The 20,207-nt window shown below is 37.1% G+C and overlaps 1 long non-coding RNA gene and 1 other non-coding gene across 2 annotated transcripts; one reads left to right on the plus strand and one right to left on the minus strand.

The window, feature by feature from the left end:
- Nucleotides 1-9,470: 9,470 nt before the first annotated feature.
- Nucleotides 9,471-9,577, minus strand: LOC120068641. Its single transcript, XR_005479278.1, has one exon. It is a non-coding gene; the product is annotated as a small nucleolar RNA R71 (small nucleolar RNA).
- Nucleotides 9,578-18,419: 8,842 nt separating this feature from the next.
- Nucleotides 18,420-20,004, plus strand: LOC120068111. Its single transcript, XR_005479095.1, has 2 exons — nt 18,420-18,707; nt 19,611-20,004. It is a non-coding gene; the product is annotated as an uncharacterized LOC120068111 (long non-coding RNA).
- The last annotated feature ends 203 nt before the right edge of the window (nt 20,005-20,207 follow it).

Raw genomic sequence — 20,207 nt, forward strand, 5'->3', positions numbered from 1 at the left:
AATACAAGTTGGCAAGAATGACTTTTAAATCAATGGGTATATTGGCATCATGAATGTAACAAATTAAAGATAGGTTAAAGCTCTATCCTTACAATTTTCATATTTGTCATGAAGAAGAAGTTCCTAAATGTGTTGTCCATCGATTCTTTTTCACTATAAAAACCATTTATAGGGTAGTCATCACAATTCAAACTTGACATTAAACAAAATTCTTTTAGGCCAAATTCTAAAATGTGTCCTTCTATATTAAAGGTCGAGATGTTTTATTTTTTAGTCGTGCAATGCCTTCTAATCAGATGTGATATGAGTTGGATGGGCACCCTTTTCATTTTCATGCCTAAGAAGTTGATAATGGGAAAAAATGCACGTTATCATAGTGCTAAGTTCTTAAACAATCTTGGATTACGTTGATGAAATATGTTAAATTGCGTCCATTAAGCATAAATTCTATAATATTGCAGTCGCATGCGTTTAACGCATTAGAACAGTTGATCTTTGTATTTTTGGGCAGAATATGTGTTAACGCATTGCGAGATTGCAATCATAGGAAATCATTGGTCGATCGCAACTTCACCGCAAAGCTTTGCGTTGATCGTGCTCGCAAACATTCGCTCGAGAAGGATCGCCGCAACTTGGTCGGCGCAACATGGTGGGTGCATCCGGGTGAAAGGATAATTAAGAGCGATGGGGCAGAAAGCTGATGACAGTCGAATCCAAATTAAGTTGACAGCCGATAACGATCACAAAGTAATTCAGCTTTATCGATGACAATTATTTGGCACATCAGTCAGGAATTAAAGTTGTCCCATTTATACAACCAGGAGAGAGAAGTCGCCTTTCAACATGGATGTTCTATAAATACCAAGGGAATTCTTCAGAGAAGGGGTTAACCAGTTGATCAGTTTGCATGTCTTTGTTCTTAGTTTTCTTTCATTTTAAGGCGGACGCGAGGGAGAAAGTTGTGCCGTTAGATTGTTCCAGTAAGCTTAGGAGAGTGTCGGAAGCTCCAAGGACAGAGAGAGGGCCGACGCCTGTGGAAGCGGGATCATCTTTAGATCAAAATAGAGATTTCAGTATAAAAATCCTCGGTCAGCAAGGAATTGCTACCAGGCTCTCTACCTTTAACTTCCATTGACATTTTGTATTCAACTCATTTATAAGAATGGATTTTTTTTCTCTATATCTGTTCACTCTCTGTTATTCATGCATGAGTAGCTAAATTAGTTGAATGGGTTGAGAAGCATTTAGCTAGCACAACTAGGGAATCTTCATTCTTTGTGATTATCTTGTTTATGTATCCTTCATTCGTCCATTAGAGATACTCGGGAGGGTAGTTTAAGGACAAGATCTAGACTTGAGAAGGTCAGGTTAGAATCTAGACTCGGAAAAGCCAAATTAGAATGCATAAACGAGAGATAGGCACTTAGGAATGGTACTATTTGTTATCGACGCATCGCATGCATCCTAGAGATAGGATATGATTGTATGCGGTCACCTTGCTTTCATGCATTTTGCATCATCGCATAGGACAAGAGTAGAGACTTAGGGATAAGCTCTATGGACACTTTTGCATTCAACACATGCGTCCTAGACTTAGGAGCATCGCATTTACATTAGAAAATGACTTGATGTGCATGGTTGTAACAAATAAAGTTGTATTAATAACTTGAATTTCTACAAGTTATCAACATCTGTCATCAGCTTTTTGTCCCATCACTCTTAATTATCCTTTCACCCAAATGCGGCCACCATGTTGCGCTGACCAAGTTACGACGATCCTTCTCGGGCGAATGTGTGTGAGCACGATCAACGCAAAGCCTTGCAGTGAAGTTGCGCTCGACCAATGAATTCCTATGATTGCAATCTTTGCATTGCATTAACACATATTCTGCACAAAAATATAAAAATCAACTGCTCTAATGCGTTGGATGTATGCAACCGCAATATTATAGAATTTATGCTTATTGGACACAATTTAACATATTTCATCAATGCAATCCAACATTGTCTAAGAACTTAGCACTATGATAACGTGCATTTCTGCCCGTTATCACTTGCCCAATGTACAGTCTTCCTATGGAGGAAGGAATGGTAAAACTCCCAGGATCGCTCATTTTTGGTGGAATTATGGATTTTGAACTTTGCGTTAATGCCACTACAAGTCCCTGTGTTCGATCTCGGATTACCCGAGAAACTTGCATTCACGTTATACTTGGCATGAGCACAAGAAAACTTGTGGCAGGACGCATGGTCATCACATACATTCATTAACGCATTATCAGTCCAACGCATGACAATCGACGCATGACTATCAACACATATCTTTGGAACATACATCGCATACCGCGTCCACAGGATTTTGGTTGTCGAGTAAAATTTTCCTTAAATAATTTGAAGAATTCAAATTATTCCAAAATCATTTATCTCTTGTTTTATCCTTAGTGAGCTAGCAAGAGGACGTCATGGACCTACAGATTAGAAGCTTCAATGATGTGAAATTAATTAATTAAACTTTTTAATTAAATTAATCAACATTCATTAACTGTCGGTTACTTCACTAAAGACCGACAGCTGCATTCTTTACACTATAGATATTTTTTCGTGTCCATGGATATAACCAATCAACAGTAAGTTGACCCTTCACGAATTGCTTGAAACTACAGTTGGGTCAAATTACCATTTTATCCCTTTAATTACATCTAACTTATTTTATACCATCGACCCCTCTAATGAACAATTAGTTTTAGTCCAACTATAAACTAAACCTTTCTCTGGCTAGTGAGAAGCTAAGGTGCCTCATTGTTCAAGAACGGAAATCAGTCCTTAAAGGAGCAATTCATTTACTTACCTTCAAGAGAGGAAAGAGTGAATTTTATCTTGTGTAGTTTTGTTCCCAACTCCCTACTTTGACTAATCCCCAAAATGGTAGGCTTTTCGAGTCGATGAATCTGGCCACTCTTACCAATACAAATCGAAGGGTTGCTCTCATAGAGAGAAGTTCCCAACTCACTCAGAATTAAGGTCAAGTCACTTATGGTAATCCTAGTGAAATGTTAACCTCTTTAAGAAACGAAATTAAAAAGAGAGACTAAATCATTTCGCGGTTTGGTCTTATACAAACTTTTTGTATAGGATACTTCTACTCACATGTCTCCACATGAATGATTAGGATCAAATCATTTGTAACACTTTACAACTATTGTAACAATTACAAAGTAGCTCGTATCGATAGTGTCATTAGGATAAGGCACCCAACCTTATCCATATACTACAAACCATTTAGGTTATTACTTAAACTTGATCCACACATACATGTTTAAGTTACATAAGCCTTGGCTTTTAGTTTATTAGATTAAGTTAATGCACAAATAAAATAACTCTAATTTTATTAATAAAAAATTGTTTATACAAGTGTACAAACTATGAGAACCATGAGATTTAGGACACCAATCCCAGCAAAGAGTACCAAAAACAGGGAAATCTACTCAATACCTAAGCTAGAAAACGATTACCTTAGCCCATAATCAACATGCTGATCAATATGGTGAGTTTTGATGCATGTACTAGACAGAAAGAAGAAAAGAATAGAGAGAGATCGACTTCCAATCACAGAGAGTATCTAACTATATGGTTAAAATTAGTATTTATAAAATCGGCGCAGCATCGTTGTGCTCTAAGGCAGCATCGTGGCACTATGCGCTTTTCACGAATATTGCCTACACATCATCGTGGGCAAAACTTGTCATTTTGGCCGTCTTTTTCCCAATTGATGCAATTAAGCTCTATTTTGTCCTATTTTAGCTCCATTTCATCACTAACGCCCTGTTCTACCCCTTAGGTGCTCGAAGCCTAGAAAATAGCCAAAAAAACTTGAATAATCCAAGAACAATCCTAAATTAAGTGGAGCAAGCTAACACATTTTCAGTGCTATCAAACGGATTCAGGATGCACGTATCACATGACTTACAATCAAGATCTTTTATGATCGACTTTCAAAAAAATGATGGGAAAAAAAGATTTGCTTGGTGATAATGGTACATATAATGTAAAAGGAATTGGATCAGTTCGAACAACAACACATGATGGGCTGATCAAATGCTTACAGATTTAAGATATGTTCCATAACTCAACAAATTCTAATTTCTCTTAGAGAACTAGATACTACGGGTTATTCTTATAAACCTGAGAAGGGATTTCTGAAGGTTACCAAGGATTCTTTAGTTAAACTAAAAGGAACCTTGAGGAATGTCTTATATGTGTTGGAGGGTATTGCAGTTTCAGGTAGTGTTGTTATTGCAACTGGTAAAAGGCTGGTACGTCTATGTTGTGGCATAAAAGGCTAGCTCATGTGAGTGAAAGAGGTCTACAAGCTATTTCACAACAAGGCTTACTTGGAGATGTGAAAGACATTGAGCTCCCATTTTGTGAACATTGCATAATGGGAAAGTCTACTAGAGTGAAGTTTGGGAAAAGGAAGCATACTATCAATGGTATTTTAGATTATGTTCATTCAGATTTCTAGGGTTCTACTAAGGTATCTTCTATGGGAGGTTCAAGATAATTGATATGTACACAAAATGTGCATTATTTGCCTTAGATTAAGGATGGTTTTTAATGTGTTTTTATCAAATTTGACGTGTTTGCTAGTGATTTCTAAAATTTATGATTGAGAAGTGAATTATACTCAAAATAAGCCAAAAATGATCAAACTAGGTTTAATGAAATCAAAACCGACCAGTGGACCAAAGGAAGTGAAGAAAAGAGAGGAAAAATGCCAAGGAAGTTAAAGGGCAGGGTATAAGGTAGTAGTTATGCTAATTGGAGCATAGCAATGTTGGTAGTTTTCAACGCTATGACGCATGACGGAGTGTGATCATGCGCATCTGAGGGAACGTCTGTTGGAGTAGCGACGCTCAACCCTTTACGCTGCAATGCAATAGCCATGCTTGAGGAGACAACATAGCTACTACAAGAAGCGTAGCGTCACACTGTAGCAAAATCAAACGAGCATAGTTATGTTGTGTTTGAGTGTAGCAATGCTGGCTTTCCATATTTTAAAAATCTACTAATTTTGACAAGGATTTTATTCCAAATTTCTCATCCTCTAGATATTTGGGAGTCTCTAAACTGTAAACCCTAAATTGTAAATCCTAAACCCTAAATCTTAAACCCTAAATCCTATACCCTAAACTCTAAACCCTAGTCCCTAAATCCTATACCCTAAACTCTAAACCCTAATCCCTAATTTTCAGACCTAAATAGTGCGTTTTTGCCAAAGAGAAGAGTGTGAAGAACTATTGTGGTGTCCGTTTGGAGCTCGATTTTATGAAGTGGAAATGTGAGTGATATGCTGTAACATCCCACACCTTTTTATTTATTTATTAATAATGTAAAACTTTTCCTTTTTCAGTAATTGTCCTTAGTTGAAGGGCATGTTTGGAATTTTTAATTTAAAGTATAAGTGCGAGGATTTAAGTGTGTCTTGGAAATTACTAAAAAATTATTCGATTTTCAAATTCAATTTGAAAAGTTATGCAGAATTAATTATTTTTTGGAAAAGGAAAGGAATTAAATAGTATAAAGTGGGTTAAGGAAATGATTTAATTAGAGTTATACTATTTTCCTTTATTATTATTATTATTATTAGTTTTTTTTAAAAAAAAATAAAAATAAAAAGGGCACCCCCCCAATCTCCTTCATGTTCTCTCTCGCTCGAGCGCCCGCTCCTCACAACCCAGCACTCATCCTCCTCTTCAGATCCGGCAGGCGCACCCTCCTCCCCAAATCCAGTAGGCGAACCCTCCTCACCAAATCCGGCAGACGTGCCGTTGCCCACCACTCGAGCCAAACCTGTCGTCGACCATCACAGCTCCCTCACTTTCTCCCTTCACCGCACAAGCCACCGGACCTGCGTGCCGCCGGTTGCACCACTGGATCTTGCCCAGTCGGTCTGAATCGCCGCCGCCGCTCTAACCTCTAACTATCGTACTCCGTCGCTGCCTCCCATCAGCTTGAGCCGCTGTCGCCTCTAGTCGGTTCCTCCATCGTCTATCGCCGCGCTGCCTATCTTCTGTTGTGTGGTCTTCGTCGGACTCTTAGATTTTGGTAAGATCTATTTTGTGGTTAGGTTTCTTGAAAGATTTTGGATGCCCACTAAGTTGGATTAAAGATTAAATTAGTCGCATTATCTTGATTTTAGATTTTAGCTTGGGAAATTATAGCAGCAACTGTCCAGCGGATTCACGATCATTCGACAAGAGTTTTGGTAAGAGTTATGGTCCTTATTGTTGGTTTGTGGGCACGCTTTGATTACTGAATTAAGTTGACTTAACCCTTGTATCTTTAAGGTTCCAAGCTGTCCTCCATTGGGAGTTAAAATCTGTTGGAAAATCAAGTTCCTTGGGTAAGTTTTTGGGGTGTTGTGGTTTTGAATCTGAGGTGTGGCAATTATTATTGGACTGAAATTTTATGGTTGTATTCGTATGGTAGGGTCGTTTCTTCAAATCGCGGTCATCGTTTCGTTATCGGAGTTTATCTGTGGAATTTCGATTAAGGTAAGTAATCTTACCATTGGAACTGCCCACGGGCCAAGTTTTATTTATATGCTCGCATGATAAGTGTATGTTATGGTAAATATTAGCATGTTGACTGATAGTATGACCTGAATCAAGTATGTTCTGGCACGGGTTCTGTTTTGTTTAAAGATACACCTAGGCACTTGATCGTTAGTATATGATGGTATGTGTTTTCATATGTTGATATCTGATCTACTAGTGTTGAGGCATACTTGCATGCTGTGGGATTATGATGTAAGGTATACATGAATGTAGTATGATATGTTGTCAATAATCATGTGTATGTGATGGAGCCATGGTATCAAGGGTTTTCCTGTATGTTCTAGAATTGTACAATGTTGATTCTTAGAACATTGAGACTGTGTGACTATCCTCATTGATTAGTTAGACGCTCACCAGTTTTTGTTTCCTTCGGGATTCACCAGTTTGTGCTTCCTTCGGGATTCACCAGTTTTGTGTTCCTTTCATGGTTCACCAGTTTTGTGGGCATACTTAACTATAATAGGATAGGGCTCAGTCTCTCGTTTATTCCATTTGTTTATGTGTCGTAGGTGGGTAACTAAAGAACACATATGCCTAGCCTGACCCCAGTGGTGGGATTACTTACTAGGTATTTCATGCTCATTCTTTCTTATGTTGATGTTTCAGGTAAGGGTAGAGATGCACCAGCGATGGCGCAGCGAAATTCGTGATTGTGCCACTGGGACTAGTTTTTACACTTCTGCATCATGACCTTTAGAGTCCTTATTTTTTTCCTTAATGTTTAGTTTTACTGTCTTAAACTTATTATTACGGATTATTTCTTTTATATACTTTTAATAGTCTTTACGTATTATGGGTACCCTATTATTGTTTTAACAATTGCATTTAATAAATTTCTTTTGAACTTCTCTTGTTTAATTAACATTTATTTCAACATAATTGAGCGTCGTTTTAAATTTTATGCATGCATTTATTTTAGTAATGATCTAACCTAAGTCCTAGGGGGTCAGGTCGTTACATATGCAATGGTGAAATTGCATTGTGCATTCAAGTTTCCTCAGCAGAATCCAAGTGTAAATTCCACTGAGTTTTCTGGTAAGTCCAGGGTCGAACACAGGGACTTGTGAAAACAGGTTGCGTTGGTAATTTTTATGAAAACTTTGCGGTGGCCAATTAAATAAATTGTTGGTTTGTTGTTGATTTCATTGATGAAAAATAAATTAAACTAATGCGGTGGATTTGAGAAAAGTCAGTTGTGTGATAGATGAACTAAGTATGTGTCAAACTATACGATCATGCTACCACCATGCACAACAAGTCAATTTCCAATGCAAATGCGATGCTCCTAAGTCTAGGACGCATGTGTTGAATGCAAAAGTATCCATAGAGCTTATCTTTAAGTCTCTACTCTTGTCCTATGCGATGATGCAAAATGCATAAAAGAAGGTGACCGCATATAATCATATCCTATCTCTAAGGTGCATGCGATGCGTTGATAACAAATAGTGTTTATTCCTAAGCTCCTATCTCTTGTTTATATGATCTAATCTGACTCTCCTGAGCCTAGATTCTAACCTGACCTTTCCAAGCCTAGATTCTATCCTTAGACTATCCTCCCGAGTATCTCTAATGGACAGATGAAGCATACATAATACAAGATAATCGCATAAAATGAAGATTCCCTAGTTTTGCTAGCTAAATGCTTCTTAACCCATTCAACTGATTTAGCTACTCATGCATAAATAACAGAGAGTGAACAGATATAGAGAAATAAATTCCATTTCGATAAATGAGTGGAGTACAAAATAACAATGGAAGTTAAAGGTAGAGAGCCTGGTAGCAATTCCTTGCTGACCGAGGCTTTTACACTGTAATATCTATTCGGTTTTAAAGATCTTCTCGTTTCCGCAGGCGTCGACCCTCTCTTTGTCCTTGAAGCTTTCGACGATCTCCCAAGATTACTGGAATGATCTGTCGACACAACCTCCTCTCTTGCGTTTGCCTTAAAATGAAAGAAAACTATGAACAAGGACGTATGAAACTTCGAACTAAAGAATGGTGAACTAGTGAACCCCTTTTCTGAAGGACGCATTCCTGAGAAACGCTAGCTAAAGATCTTCTCAACCCGTTCATCGCATGCTCATTGCATCTATCAATGCAACTGTCTTTTCTCAAATCCACCATCTTTATTTATTTCTTTTTCATCGACGCAAACAACAAATGCAACACCTTATTTATTTACCCGGTTACCACAAAGTCTTTATAAAAATTACCAACGCAATCTATTTTCACAAGTCCCTGTGTTTGACCCTGGACTTACTAGGAAACTTAGAGGAATTTACACTTGAATTCCGCTGGGGAAACTTGAGTGCACAATGCAATTCCATCAACGCATAGCATCCATATTTCCACTTCATAAGGAGATTGAGAGACTGCCAACAGCAACCACAATCCGACAAAGAAGAGATGGCAGAGCAGCCTGGAAATGGAGCACCAAATGATAATAATGTCATGGCGAATCCAATTCTGTTGGCAAACGATCGCAATAGAGCCATTAGGGACTATGCATTGCCAAACCTCTATGATTTCTCTCTGGGAATCATAAGGCCTGCCCTCGACGAAAGCAGATTCGAAATGAAACCGGTGATGCTGCAGATGATCCAAAATGCAGGTCCATTTGGGGGAAGGCGTGGCGAGGACCCGCATGCTTACCTCCGAAGTTTTATTGAAATCTGCAACACTTTTGTGTTCCCGAACATCTCTGATGAAGAAGTTCGACTAACGTTGTTCCCATTTTCTCTCTGTGATCAGGCTAGGAAATGGGCATATTCGCTCGAACCAGAAGAGATCACTTCCTGGGAGTAGGTAGTGGAGAAGTTTATGAAGAAGTATTTTCCACCTATCGAGAATGCAAGACGAAGGAAGCTTATTACTAATTTTGAACAAGACATGGACGAATCACTCAGTGATGCTTGGGCGAGGTTTAAAAGGTTGGTCCGGAATTGTCCACATAATGGGTTACCAGACTGCCTTCAAATGAGGATTTTCTATGATGGTTTGAATCCTACTTCGCTATTGTTTCATTACAAAACCAAATGACCAAAATGATGAACTTGATCCAAGGAATGGCGATCAACAGCCCAACACAATCAGACAAAACACCGCAAGGTGTGCGACTTGCGGTGATGGGCATGCGATGGAAGATTGCCCGCAAAATCCACAATCTGTATACTTTGTAAAGAATAATGAAGCAATACATAGAGAAAAACAAGACAGTGCTTCAAAGTCAGGCTACGTCCATCCGCAACCTCGAATTGCAAATGGGACAAATTGCAAGTGAGCTGAAAAGTAGATCGCAAGGGGCACTGCCAAGTTCAACTGAACTTCCACGCAACCCGAGGGGATCAGGTAAAGAGAAATGTCAGGTTGTGACATTACGCAGTGGGAAAACTATGGAGGGAGAAAAGAAGGAGCTTAGTAAAACATCTTCCATTGCAGCTGAACCTGAGATTGCGGTAACGTAAGAAGAAGAAAGAGAAAATGAAGCAGTAGAACCTGAGGTTGCATTGACTTTGAAGCCAAATGAAACGGGAACCGTGAAAGTTTAGTTACCACCTTTCTCTCAGAGACTAAGGAAGAAGAAAAACGAAGAGGTACAGTACCAATGCTTCTTATCTATGTTAAAGCAATTACATGTTAATATTCCTTTTAGTGAAGCGATTGAGGAAATGCTTGCATATGCCATGTTTCTGAAGGATATGGTAACTAAGAAGAGGGGAGCTGGAAAATTTTCCACGATGGCATTAACGCAAAGTTTAAAATCAATTATCCCACCGAAGATGAGCGATTCTGGGAGCTTTACCATTACTTGCTCTATAGGAGGACTTTCTATTGGGCAAGCCCTGTGTGACTTGGGAGCCAACATAAATTTGATGCCTCTGTCAATTTTTAGACAATTAAATATGGGGCAACTTGTGCCCACATCAGTGACTCTCCAACTGGCCGACAGATCTCTGGTTCATCCAGAAGGAAGGTGAAAGATGTGCTGATAACAATTGACAAATTTATCCTGCCAGCTGACTTCATCATTTTAGACTATGAGGCCGACAAAGATGTGCCCATCATTTTGGAATAACCTTTTATATCAATGGGTCATGCTCAAATTGATGTGTATAAAGGAGAATCACTTTGAGTATCAAGGAACAGAAGCTCAATTTTAATATAATTCGTGTCATGAAGTTTCCGGATGAAGAAGACCTGCAAGATTCTGATGATGACCTGAATTTGATTGAAGAAAAGTCTAATGAAGAGTGTGAAGAAGAGGATGCCAACACATCCGTTGCTGCCTACAATGCAATCACAACAAAAAAAAACAAGGAAGAAGAAATGATCGCAAAGCAAGAAGTAGAGCCAACAAAAGAAAGATAAACAACGCAACCTTCCCTAGTGGAGCCACCAACACTTGAATTGAAGACCCTACCAACCCATTTGAAGTATGCATTTCTGGGGCAGGATGAGAAGCTGCAAGTGATTATTTCCTCTGCGCTCAACGAAGATCAAGAGAATGCATTGATGAGCATTCTCAAGAAACATGTGCGAGCAATTGGCAGACGCTCGCCGACATCAGAGGAATTAGCCCTACGTACTACATGCACCTCATTCGTCTTGAAGACGACCACAAAGCAATAATTGAACATCAACGCAGACTCAACCCTGCGATGAAGAAAGTCGTCAAGAAGGAAATTATCAAATGGTTGGATGCGAGCATTATCTATCCTATAGCAGATAGTACATGGGTCAGCCCCGTGCAATGTGTGCCAAAGAAGGGCGGAATGACGGTAGTCCCAAATGAGAACAACGAATTAATACTGCAAAAGACCATCACTAGATGGCGTATATGCATGGACTACCGCAAGTTGAATGCGGCCACAAAGAAAGATCATTTCCCTCTTCCATTCATCAATCAAATGCTAGACAGACTAGCAGGGAATGATTTTTACTACTTCTTGGATGGGTATGCCGGATACAATCAAATCATGATAGCTCCTGAAGATCAAGATAAGACCACTTTCACCTATCCATATGGGACGTTTGCTTTTCGCCGCACTATTATTGTCATCTCCTTCTCTTGGACCACGCCTTTGGCCTCTGCAATGTGCCAAGCACATTCCAAAGGTGCATGATGGCGATCTTTTCAGATTATCTCAAGGACTCTGTAGAAATATTTATGGATGACTTCTCCGTTTATGGGAACACTTATGAAGTCTACTTAGCCAACATGGAAAAGATTATGAAAAGATGTGAAGAGACGAATCTGGTGCTCAATTGAGAAAAATGTAATTTCATGGTTAAGGAGGGCAGAATGTTGGGACATAAGATTTCCAGGGATGGATTGGAGGTGGACAAAGTAAAGATTGAAGCAATTGAAAAACTTCCACCTCCAACCAGTGTGAAGGCTGTGCGAAGCTTCTTGGGGCTTGCTGGATTCTATAAATGATTTGTCAATGACTTTTCTAAGATAACACAACCATTGAGTGTGTTGTTAGAGGCGGACAGAAAATTTGAGTTTGACAACAATTGCCTCAACGCATTCAGAGTCTTGAAAGATGCGCTGATTACTGCACTCGTCTTGATTGCGCCAGACTGGACATTGCTTTTGAAATCATATGCAATGCAAGCGGGTATGCAATGGGAGCAGCTTTAGCGCAAAAGAGAAAAACAATTTTGCATCTCATCGCATATGCAAGTAAAACTTTAAACCCTACTCAAATAAATTATACCACCACAGAAAAAGAACTCCTGGCTGTGATTTTTACATTGGAAAAATTTCGGGCATATCTGTTGGGAACCAAGGTACTCATCCACACCAATCACTCGGTGATCAAATACTTAATGACAAAGAAGGACGTAAAGTTGAGGTTGATCAGATGGGTTCTCCTCCTCCAAGAATTTGATATCGAAATAATTGATTAGAAGGGGACAGAGAATCAAGTTGCAGATCACTTGTCCAGACTGGAAAATCCCGAGGTTGACCGCAATGAATCTGAGGTGAGTGTCGTATTCCCGAATGAGCAGCTGTTCCACATAGAAGAATTGTCTTGGTATGCGGACATCATTAATTATTTGGTTTGTGAGCAACTTCCTGAAGATTACACCTATCACCAATAGAAAAGGCTCAAGCACGAATATAAACATTATTATTGGGATGAGCCAAATCTGTATAAAAGAGGTGCAGACCAAGTTATTCGATTATGCGTACCGAATGCTACTCAACAACGCATATTGTCACAATGCCACGACTCACCATATGGTGGGCACTTTGGAGAGCAACGCACCGCAGCCAAAGTTTTGCAAAGTGCATTCTTTTGGCCTACATTATTTAGGGATGCAGCTGACTACGCAATGAAATGTGATTGATGCCAACACACGGGCAACATTTCATGGAAACACGCAATGCCAATGAACACTATCTTGGAGCTAGAATTATTCGACGTATGGGGGATTGATTTCATGGAACCATTCCCTCCTTCGCATGGCAAGCATTACAGTTTATTTGCCATCGATTATGTCTCCAAGTGGGTAGAGGCAATAGCATACACCACAAATGATGTGACGGTAGTCTCTCAGTTCCTGAAGAAAAATATTTTCACTCGTTTTTGCACTCCTCGTGCCATCATAAGTGATGAAGGATCCCACTTTGTCAATCATAATATCAAAGAGCTGATGCGCACGTACAACATCCTCCACAAAGTGGCCACCACATACCATCCACAAACGAATGGTCAGGCTGAAGTGTCCAATCGTGAAATTAAGTTGATACTTGAGAAGGTAGCAAAGCCTTCACGGAAAGATTGGGCAACGAAGCTTGACGATGCGTTGTGGGCATACCGGACTGCATTCAAAACACCAATAGGTATGTCCTCCTATGCGTTGGTATTTGGCAAGGCGTGTCATTTGCCTTTGGAGCTGGAGTATAAGGCAATGTGGGCGGTCAAGAAGCTGGATTTTGATTTAAAGAAAGTAGGAGATGCGCGAAAAATGCAGCTAGTCGAGCTAGAAGAATGGAGGATCAACGCATATGAGAATGCGAAGATTTATAAAGAGTGCACTATGTCCTGGCATGACAAACGCATATGCGCTAAAAACCTCCAAGTCGGGCAAAAGGTCTTACTCTTCAATTCAAGACTGTGGCTTTTCCCGAGAAAATTAAAATCACAATGGTCCGGTCCCTTCATCATTAAAGAAATATTTCCACATGGTGCGGTGGAGCTGATCACTGAGGATGGCAGCCGAACATTTAAGGTTAATGGACAACGAATTAAAGCATATTGTGGAGGTGATTTCCAGCCAGAGAAAGTCCCCGTGAAGTTGAAAAACTTGTTGTTTTGTTTTAAATCCTTTGACCCTCTCTTTTTCTGTTTACAACGATTAAGGCATATGCTTGCAAAGATGACACATGAAGAAGTAAATGATCTCACTCGATCACCGCAATCCACAGAAGATAGATCGCCGCAAGGATGGATGCGCCAATACACAATGTGGGCGACAATGCAAAATTTGGGGGTGTACTCTTCCTTATCTTTATTTTAAATTTTGCGCTATCACATTGCATTTTAGTCTTCAAAGTTTTATCACCGCATCCACTTTGATCACCGCAATCATTTGACATTGATAAATTTAGTAGGTTACCGCATGTTGTCTTTTTGCCAAGTATGATTTCAATGATTAAAAATATGCTTCTATTTCTTTCGTATATACTATAGTCAACTTAGTCTTAAGATAGTCACCTCATGAAATATTTCTAGAAGTTAGGGGTTTGCTAGCTTTCTTTCAAACTTTCCTTACAACACATTCTATGACAATCTCATGACTTATTTTAATCTTTTGGCAATGAGGACATTGCTGCATTTTAAATTTGGGGTTGAGGTATTTATTTTCGACCTTGCTATGTTAAAAAAAAATTGAGAATAACAACTCTACTGTCAACGCAATGGGAAACCCATGTTGATAAGAGTTAAGTTGTGAACGGCACTTACCCGTAGTTGGATGTTCGCATGAAACACATGGGGGCAAGCCAAAACGAAAGTATGTCACCAAGATCAACGCATAAATCAATGACTGCAACTCCACTGCCAAATCGGTATGAGTTTAATCTGAGAAAGAGTGCATTGCTCGTAGTTGGATGTCTGCATGACACATGTGGGGGCAAGCCAAAACGAAGGCAAGGCATTCAGATCAGCGCAAGGTCAGAGAAAAAAAATATAATAGCAATGAAGAAATTTTTTTGTGCAAGGATAAAATCATTTGACACCCCGGTAGAAAATTTTCTTTTCAAAATAAATCATGCAATATTCCAGAATTTAGTAAAGTTCTTTTGAAAGATAAGCTTGCAGTCCCTAGGTCTTAGAAATATTTTAAGAAGAGACTTGAATAAGACTTCAGGAAATTCTGGTATATAGGATTTGAACGAAGTATTCTTGAGAAATCTAGGAGAAGAACTTTGCGGTTGACTTGCTAAATGGAGAAAGGAAAGAGAATTATTAGAAGGATCAACATCAACAATTGGAAAAAAGCCTAAGAAGCTCAAGGTCCATAATCTTTCATTGATAGTATCCTAGGGATATCACTTAAAGATGGTATCAATGATATCCTTCTAATGTTATATACTTTTAGTGATACTACCACTGATAGATGCCACTAATGATAGCAATAAAAGAGTATCACTAATAATAGCTATAAAAATATAAATTTATAGCATAATAAAAAAAAAAACAAATCACAGATGCTATAAGTAATGCCAATTATAGCTTTAATTAAATAATAAACAAATTAATGATATCAATGAATCACTATTGATATCCAACTAATGATATCAAGTTGTAGTATAGAAAGCATACTTATTACCTTCATACTATAGGAAACAGAGATAAACCCATCAACAAACTTTAGATAGGAAATAAACATAGTAGATTTCAGTGATAGATCTATCAATGATATCCTTCAACGTTGATAGCAATGTAAAATGCTATCACTAATGTTGCTATCAATGTATAAGGCTATTATCACTTATGTTTCTATCAATGTATAAGGCTATCACCTATGTTGCTATCAAGTTTTTCCAGTTTGCATGCAATATATTAAATACCAGAAAGCCTAAAATAGCATGCTATCAACAAACTACCAACATACTACTATTACAATCGATAGGAACAACACACATAAAAAAACATAGTTGTGATTACTTGCAAACAAAATTAGCAACCAAACACGGTACAAAGAATTTCACATAATTTTTGTTCAGAAAGAAAAGCTACCACAGTGACCAAAATGTGGAATAAAACTTGTGAAACAATTAAAGTGTGAAAAGAATCATCAAATAAAACAAACCGAGCGGAAGTAAATTGAAATTGAAGCAATAAAATCATGGATTGTGATTAAAATTGAAAGTTTGGTAGAATAAGAATTAGTGTTTTCTGCATCTCGCCAACTAATTGACTTAATACAAAATGAATATCTAATAACCCCCTAAAAAAGATGGAGAATGCATGTAGCACAAATTCGAAGGAAATCAATGAACTATCAACGATATATCAACAAATATCATTTGAAATCGAAATCAGAACTATTCACACTGATTTTAGGATTTTGGAAGAGGAATCGCCAGGATTAGATGATGGCCAAAGAATCGAAACCACCTATATCAACGGAAGAAGAACGATGCCCTAAATTAGTGAGACGGTTTCAAAGGATGGCTTTCAGTGAAGAAGAGACGAAGAATCGAAGAAGAGTCGAAGAAGAGAAAAGGTGTACCTTCTGAATTTTGGAGCGAAATTGAAGGGAAAAAGAACAGTCGCACGATTTCAATGGCTATCAATGATTGTGGGCATTTATTGATTGCATGAAATGAGCTCCTCTTAAAAATGGGCCAGACCGTGAATGTCTTTTTCGGTCTTTTCAGATATTTGGCCCTAAATTTTACTATACTTGCGATTATTTTTCCCTTATTTTATAAACTCTAATATCTACGGGTTGATGGCTTTCTATGCATGCAATTCTTATAAATATTGAAGAGGTATGAGGAACTAAAAAAGTTAAAAGTTAGCACTTTAGATAACAAACTCATAACACTACAACAAATATGCCTTTTTATAGCCTTTGAAGATAGCCTAAGTGTATGGTGGATGAACTAAGTGATAATAGTATTCTTCATATAGAAGTGTAGATACTTAGATTATATCAAAACATCCAATCTAATTACAAATTATTGTTTGCTAATATTGATGTTTCAACCAATTATTTAGTTATAGTTGACACTTAGAGTTGCTACCACTAGATATTAGATACCACCACCGAGTCTAGAGTTGTTTTTGGAAATTATGACTATACTGTAAATTTTCAAGGGATGGATTCTCATTTGCAATCCTTAATACATCTGGAACCATTTGAAAGTCATAAACTTAGTGCCAGGATAAACTAAAGCCAAGGGGTAGGATGAAAATTAGAAAATTGTTGTATGACAGTATGAGAAAGTAGCCTTATGGAAGTATCTAGTATTTGAAACTAATGTTCATCTTTTTGGCATTCTAGATTTGTACACGATTCGAAGAATAATAAAAGACATAGATATGGATCATTGAATTGTGGAGAGTGTAACTAAAAATTAAACTGAAGAGACAATTTTGAAATTACCGAACACGAAGGATGGTTCTTTGCAAATATAGGATGTAAATGACTTCGAGTAAAAAAAAGAGTAAGTTTCCTGCAGTTAAATAGCATGATTTTTTTTTCAATGTGCATCAGTAATCATGCAGATTTTCCATATGATTGTTCAACTACAAATTTTTTTCCCCTGCTACATTATTCGCTTCTCAACTGGTAGTTATTTGTTCCTATGTATAGGTTTATGCATTTGTAACTGGGAACTTATTATTTGAACAAGATCATAATTCACTGCCTTACTGAACTTCAAAAGAGTTAGTTGCCTCCTTGGGATACTGCATTACTGAAGACAATTATAAGATAAGAAGACAATATAATTTATTAAGGACTTCTGGTTATATATCCATGTGATATTAATCTTGATTATCTCACTGCTATTCTGGTTCTGGTTCCTTCTTTGTTTTACCCAGCTTTTATCTTCGTGGGTTTGCACCTCCGATAGACGTACTATGGGCTAGGGCTTGTACCAGTAGCATTTGAATGTGTCATTTTTGTTTTAGTATCCAACTGTTCTCTTCAGAGTGATACATAATGCACATATTTTAGGACCATCTCAAATCAACTGCAGTTTCTAGTTTTACCTGTCCTTTTTAGAAAAGAAAAGGTCTTTAGGTTTCGGTTCCGGAGACTTTTTGTAATTGTTTTTAGGCAATATCTTATCTAGTTGGAAACAATTTTTGTAATATTTACACTTAAGCTATTTATGTAGATACTTCAAGAAGCTAGCAGAATAGTTAGTGTGACTTATACTTCAACAAGTTGTTCAAGATCAAGTACATTAAAAATGTGGTTTGAGAAGGAAATATATGAAAATTGGGAAAGAATGTTGGTAGAGAAAAACATATAATTGACAAAGAAGTGTTTGAAGAGTGAAATAAGTTGATGTTTTTAATATTTCATAATGTTTTCATCATGGTTTATGAAAGAAGGGCATAAGTTAGGTGTCCTTGCTTTATTTAGGTAGAATTTGAGATATTCTTTCTAACCTGAAACACTATACAAAAAATCTGAGGTATAATACATTGGGCACTTTTCAACATTATATCACCTGGCAATACTATTAGGATCCTCCTTCCCTACAGGATTTAGTCTTACTCAATCAGTTATTATAGCTGTAGGGTTCCTACGTTTACGACATCAACGGGAAGAAAAAGACAAAACAACTTAGTTTGAAACAAAACATGTTCCTCTTTTTGATCCCTCTCTCTTTTTCTTTGCTTTGCTCATTTCCTTGACTCTTCATTTGAGACCTTTCATCATGACTTGGTCGTCACCCTCCTCTGCCCTTTCTCTTTCTCCACATATTTTCTTCACTATAAATTTGGTTCATTCTAAGTCTTTTCATGTCCAAACATTTCATCACTTTTCTCGAATCTCTAAATTCTCTGAAACTCTCTTTGATTCTGTGTTTTAATCTTTACATCAATGAAGGTACGTACGACATGTCGATTTCTTTCTCTTTCATGGATTTGATGGTTTTTTTCCTCCCATTTCTGGATTCAGTTTTTATGATACTTGTTTTTTTGTTTCATTTTTGTGGAGAAAGTGATTGTGAAATTGGATGTTTCTAATAAGAAATCTAAGCAAAAAGCTGTGAGTGTTGTGTCTAGCCTATCAGGTATTCAATTTTAATTTTCTTTTAATTTTCTATCCTTTCTCTTTTGTTTGGCTTCTGAGAAAACTGAGGAAATAAAAATATATCATTGAAAATTTTTGTCCAGATCAAAATTTCATGTTCTGATTCATTCGTTCCTTGAAAAACAATAGAAATTTATTTTGTTTTGGAGAAATACTCTGTTTTTCTCCAAATCAATAGAAATTTGTTCTTTTCCCTTCTTTTTCATGGAGAATAAAAAAAACCCATTATTTTACAAGCAAAATAAAATGAAGCCCAAGTCTCAATGATTCATCTTTCTCTCTATGTGTGTCCTGTTTGGCTTTTGAGAAACCAAAGAAAGGGGAAAAAAGACAAGTTTTTTCTTCAAACCAATTTAAGTTTTCTTTGATGGTTGATTTCTTAGCATTTTCAGAGTTATCTATTTGGCTGAAAAAAAAGTACTTTGGGGAAAATCATTTCAGGAGTGAATTCAAAATCCTTTCATTATTGTGATCATTGTAAACTCACTTATGACTGAAAACTTCTGTTAACTAGGCTATGTCTATTTAAACAAATTGTGTGTGATGGAATCTTGATGCTATTTCTTATTTATGCATAGTGGCCATAAAAATCTATTTTTAGAAGACGTTTTCAATTCAATTGGTAATATTTCTTCTATAAACAAGTTTTGATTTAGTTTGATGTAAGATTTTATCTCTCTCTCTTTTTCATTTTAGATACCTGGAGATGAACTATTTGGTCAATGAAGTAAGCTAGTATATGTGATGGACCTCTTCTCTACGGCCTGTGGTGATCAATGTATTTTTCTTAGAGAATTGCTAAAATAGAGTTTCTTAGAGAATTGTAATTTGTTCTTTTGGTTTTGTGTCAGTAGATTTCTAAATGACTTGTGCTATTAATTCAATAGGTTTCTTTTGTTATGTTTGTTTATTTAATATGTGTCTATATTTTTTTGTTTAATAAGTGTCCATCAAAAGGTACAAATCAATTTTCAAAAGAAATGTTCATTGGGAGATCAAGAGAATCTTAGGAATTATAAGTGAACAGAGAAAGTTTGTAAAATATTTTATTTACTTGCAAAAATAAAAATGAAAGATACGTTACTTTATTTGTATCATTTGTATACTTTGTTCTAGGAAATGATTACACTACTTTTCTTTTTTTTTGGTATAAAATTTCAATTATGAATGAAAATCATGGTATTTAATGTGTTATGAAGTATTTAATATGTGTGGGTTGAGTTCAAGTCATGAGTTTATTAACCACAAATATGAAGAATGATATAGAAACCATTCTTGTTAAGAAAAAAAATT

Source organism: Benincasa hispida, chromosome 12 (assembly GCF_009727055.1).
Source record: "Benincasa hispida cultivar B227 chromosome 12, ASM972705v1, whole genome shotgun sequence".
Classification (NCBI taxonomy): Eukaryota; Viridiplantae; Streptophyta; class Magnoliopsida; order Cucurbitales; family Cucurbitaceae; genus Benincasa; species Benincasa hispida.